We start from the raw sequence: 6179 nt of genomic DNA, 5'->3' as shown, positions 1-6179 counted from the left end.
GGCTACTACGTGTATCGGAATGAAAGGTCGCATGTGTAGTACTATGTGCAGGGTACTATGCGTACCGGATAGTTTCAATCACGTGTGTAGTATGTGAAGGCTAATGTTAGAGTATGCCCAAAGATCAATCATGAGATGGTTGTAATAACATACTTGATTTATCATGTTTATTAATATAAGGCGTTACCATTATTATTTCAGTTTCTTTTCTGTGTGTATAAATAAACTGTTTTATAATAATGTCCTAAAAATAATATGATTATTCTTAAAAGTTCCTTAGTCAAGTATTATTGTTGGATAGGACAACGATAATGCATTAAGACTAACATGTAGTTGGTTGATGATAAAGAGTTGTCATTGATATGGAATGTCAAAATCGATGCATGAATATGTGTGTTAGAGAACAACATATTGGACTGACCCGTTATGAGTATGTTTCTTGGATTATTAGGTAATTGTCACAACATTACTCATAGTGATTAATATGTATATGATCCTCAGACTTGAGATCATCATAATCCCAACATCGTGAGTTGTATATTTTGATACAGTCAAACGTACACCGTAACTGGTTGTTCTATAAAGGCTAATGTTGGATATACCACGATCTATGTAGAGGGATATGGTTGATCGAGATAGGATAAGCCCCTCCTACATAATGGGAGTAATATCTTAGGCCACTTGATTGAGTGAGACTAGAAATGCATGGCCATGCTCAAATAAGTTGATATGAGATGTCATACTTATTTTTATATCGTAGTCTGCTTAAGATATCAAGGAACATGGAATGGACTATGCAAGTGTGACTATTCCATGACTTGTGTCCAATCCAGATATAAATGACTTAAGGATTATTGCATAAAAGGTTAATCATAAAAAAGGTTATATCGAATCATGATTTCTTGTGACTTAGGTAGCAATGATGGAATCGTAAAAAAGGATTATTCCATGACTTATGGAATCGTTCTAGTATTACTGCTAATGTTACAGGAACCTACAGGGTCACACCCTATAGTTGAAATGAATGGAATAAAACATAATTGGTATTGTGTTTGGTTGCCGCTTGAATTAAATTAATTATAGAATTAATTTAATTGGGTAATCAAATTTCGAACACATTATGTACAAGGTTGTTGTACGCATTATGAGAACATGAGTTTGGTTAGTATATAAATTCAAATAAATATATGGTTTACCGAAATTATATTATAATTAATGTAATTATAATTTTTGGTTTAAAATATTATTATATTTATTTTAATTTCTAGAAACCCTAAAAAAAATATAAGAATCCCGTTTTTTCTTTGCTTGGGTCTAGTAGCCGTAAAAGAAAATTCTTTTCAAAAACTGTTTTGGGGATTCCTTCCGTTCATAATCAACTGGGTGGATTACGTAGAGGCCGGGGTCACGATAGATTACGGCTTGGTTCGATAGCAGATCAGACTACTCGTTGTTGAGGCGTTGCTGTCTACTCAGAATAAACATTCAGTAATTTTGTAACATTTATCACCTTGATTCGTTCCTCACACATGGATTCGTGGTTAGGATCACCGAATTTTTAATTTTTCCGTTGCGCCATAGGGGTGCCGGCGATCCAACAGCTAGTACGTGTATCGAATGATAATAGTTAAATGAGTGGTACTATGTGCAAACCACCGAATGTTCGCTATTATACCGACATGTTTAACGGGATATGAGAAATTGCAAACCAATAAGAATATGTGATTGAAATTCGATGAGTTGCAAAAGAGTAACTGGAGTGATGAATTTTTGTACCGTGCTTACAAAATAAATTGTTAGTGTTATGTGAATGAGTGAATTTGAAACAGAACAGATTTGGACAGTGACAGTTACATTAATTTGAAAACCCACAAAAAATTATAGGAATTGAGTTAGTGGTTGAGTGACATATGGATTAAAGCTTAATGAGTCTATTTTTACATAAAATAAACAGATCAAGCAAAAGAGTTATACATTTTGAGATATTTTAATTTTAGTGAGGCAGGGTTGGATTAATTTTGGAATCCTTTATTCTGATTTTGAAAAATAATTAAAAATTGTAAAAAAATAATTATGAGTTATAATTTATATGATTAGAATTCGTAATGAGTCTATTTTTAAATAAAATAAAAATAAATATCATCCGAAATCTGTACAATGAGATAATTCATTTTTAGTGAGGAGAGGTCAGAGATGTTGAGTAGTGAAACAGGGGTATCTTTAAAGAATAAACTGTACTAATTGGCTGAGTAAAAAATTCTGAAAATTTTATGGTAAGAAGAAATGTGAGTCTAGTTTTGGGGAAAATTAGCGGAACTTAATTTGGAGCTCTGTAGCTTCAAATAAAAATGATTTAGTGACTCTGACTCAAATAGACAGCTTTGAATTTAAATATAAGTGAATAGTGAAATTATGTATAATGCTAATTCAGCATGTTTTATACATAAAGGATGTGGAATGGATAGGAGGAGGAGGATAATAAAATGTATGAATGAATTGTGTATAAATGGTCATATGCCCGATTATAATCGGTAAATGTTAAATTGAATGGTAAATATGTATTGATACTGAAGGACTATTGCGGTATTGAAAAAAAAATTGATCAAATGTTTAAGAAATTTAGTCATGATATTTATATGTGTGAAAATAATGATATATGGATGATTATATCATTGAGGTTGCATTGATTAATTTGGTTTATGTGATAGAAATGTCAAGAACATTTGTCTTTGATATGTGATGATCATGTAATGCCATGAAAATTTGTTTAATTGTGTGGTTTAAAATTTATCTATATTTTGTTATATAACTTATTTTGTAATCTATTTGAAAAATGATAAAAATTAATTCGGTTACTATGTGAGGTGAATTATGATTTGTGAAGCATATCTATATTCAGCAATAATGGATAAAATATATTTATGTCAAGGGTGAATGGTTAAACACTTGGGTTAGTATAAAGTGTATATTTAGTAAGGTTTGTTGGAAAAGAAATAACATGTTTTGGTTTATATTGAATAGAGAAAATTTGTACTATCTTTGTGGCTAATTTTGTTAGCTTTGTGGGAGATGAATGGATAATGTATATATATATGTGACAATTAGCTTACTAGATAGTGAGTAATTGATATATTACATTAGTTAAAATGGAAAATTTGACGATATGAGAATATGTAATGATACGGATAAATTCAGGTACTCAGGACGAATTCAACAAGTAAGTGAAAATTTATAAATTCATACGAAGAGGAAGTGAAAGACTGTGAGTATATTTAGCCAAGAAAACCCTAATTAACGACTCGAGAGTGACAACTTGAAAGTTTTAATTTAGATGAAATTTTACAACTTGGTTTACTACGGTTAAAAGTGTATATGTTCTGGTAATACCTCGTACCCTATTCCGACATCGAATACGGGTAAGTGGTGTTACACGCCCGTGTAAACAGGCCGTGTGCCTCACACGGCTACCAGACACGCCAATGTCACAGGCCGTGTGCAAACAGGGCTTACATTCTGACTTGTACCACAAGGGCGAGGACGCGCCCGTGTGCTAGGCCGTGTGAAATCTAGAGGGTTTACTGACTTGGGTCACATGGCCAGCCACACGTCCATGTGCTAGCCTGTGTGCCACACATGGTCAGTAGACACGCCCGTGTGTCCAGGCCGTGCCAAACCTGTAGGGTATACTGACTTAATTCGAAATTGTACCCCAGGGGACACACGACTATGTAGTATGACCGTGCATCACACACGGCTGAGACACACACCAGTGTCTCTGCCCGTGTGGACAAAAATAGGCCATTTGCAAAGCCAATTTTGCCACCCTTTTCTCAATCACAGCAAACAACCAAAATGGTACCATTTCAATACATTTATAGGCAGCCAAAACATGGCAAAACATACACATATCAAGCCATCTATCCTCAACCATTTCTACTACTCAATTCCATATTCAAAACATACCAAATCAGTATGCCAAAATCATCAAAACTTACACATATTCTAAATGCATGTACTCATCAAATTATCATCTATTTCATGTCACAAAACACACCATATCAACATCTCAAAATCAAACCACAATATGCCACCTTCCAAACAATAATACTCCAACTTACAACTATCCAAAAGAGCAACCATATAACCATACAAAACAAGCCAACACATAAAGCATTATATACATCACATATATCACTTGTCAAACACATAATTTAAGCCAACATAAATGGCCATAGACACCAACATTTACAAGCCAAATCTCATGGCTAAAATCATAACTCCAAATATACCAAGATAACACTAGCCTACACATGACATATACCAAATATACAAGACTCCAAAAGTACCAACGAGATGATTGATAGTGCGATAATGTTCCTGATGATCCCCGATGTCTGAGCTAGCTTCGATAATCTATAAAACAGGAAAAGAGCACACAAGGTAAGCTTTAAAAGCTTAGTAGGCCATATACAAACAAAGTCATCATATGAATATTTGCATATCAATTCAAATATTCAAGTTCACAAACCTTTCTCATTTTACACATATTCAATATCATAATTTAATTCATCTAATACTTCCCTTTTCAATACTCGTATGAATCTCGTACATACCTGAGTCACTTAACTTATTCACGTATTCTTTTTCAACTTGAATTTTCTCGTTGAACCATCCGAAATCGTTAAGGATACTCGGAGATCACATAAGCTCGTACAGTGCCATATCCCGAATATGGTCTTACATGTTATCACATATCGATGCCACTGTCCCAGAGAGGGTCTTACACGAAATCATATAACGATGACAATGTCCCAGACATGGTCTTACACGTAATTATAATACAATGCAGATGTCCCATACATGGTCTTACATGTAATCACATATCGATAACCCAATGTCATGATATTGGTATCCTATACTATTCCTAAGGTTCGTACGGGACTTTCGAATATCGTAACTTCGTTGATTCTTGCTCGTATTTGCTCATTCAACATCAATAGAAATTCAACAAAAAATAAACATATATGTACCAATTTAAAGGCATTCATTTGTATATGAACTTACCTCGTAGTCAGAATAAAGGGACTGGATCGAATATTTGATAACTTTCGATTTCCCTCAATCTAAATCTGATTTCTTTCGTTCTTAATCTATATACATTAAAAGTTAACTCTTTTATTCATCAACACATTCAATTTAGTCCACAAACACATATTTGGGAATTTTACACTTTAGCCCCTAAAGTTCCACATTTATTCAATTTGGTCCCTATTTCATAAATACATAAAATTCACACAATTCAACAAGATCCATGCTTGGCCAAATTACCATAGTGCCCCTAGTAGCCCATATTTTTCATTTATTTCATATTACAACCTCTCAATTTACACTTTTAACAATTTAATCCTATTTAAGCATTTTTGTCAAAAATCACTTAACAAAACTTTAAAATCTATTATCAAGCTTTCATATTTCATCATCAACCATTCAAAAACACATGAATTCATCAATGAAGTTTCACAAAATCATTATAAATTTTGAAAATTAAGGCACGAGTTAGCTAGTACTCAAAGCAGCGATCACAAAAACGTAAAAATCATCAAAAATCGAGCTAGAATCATACCTTAATCAAGCCAAATATTTGCCGAACCCTAAAGGCTCTCCCATGGTTTCTTTTTCTTCTAATTTCGACTAGGATGAACTAAAGATGATGATAATTTCACTTGGTTTTATTTAATATAACATTAATAACCAAATTACCAAATTAACCTTAATTAAAAACCATTTAAAACATTCAATTAATGCCCATTTATGACCATTCCCACTATCAATGGTCTAATATCAACATAAGGACCTTTGGTTTAATAATTCATGGCAATTAAGCACTTTAAACAAGTAGAATGCAACTTTTGCATTTTACGCGATTTAGTCATTTAGTCAAATTAAGCATCCAAACAATAAAATTATTTTACGAAACTTTCACACATATATAATCACATGCTGTAAACACCAAAAATAATATTAAAATAATTTTTCCAATATCAAATTTATGGTTTCGAAACCACTGTTCTGATTTAGCTAAAACTGGGTTGTTACATATACCTCATTTATGTGAGGTTCCTATATAGAAAATCAAAACCAAACATAAAATAACCAAAAATGTACTATTATCCTACTCC

The sequence above is a fragment of the Gossypium hirsutum genome, chromosome D02 (assembly GCF_007990345.1).
Source record: "Gossypium hirsutum isolate 1008001.06 chromosome D02, Gossypium_hirsutum_v2.1, whole genome shotgun sequence".
Classification (NCBI taxonomy): Eukaryota; Viridiplantae; Streptophyta; class Magnoliopsida; order Malvales; family Malvaceae; genus Gossypium; species Gossypium hirsutum.
Note: the sequence above shows the minus strand (reverse complement) of the source record.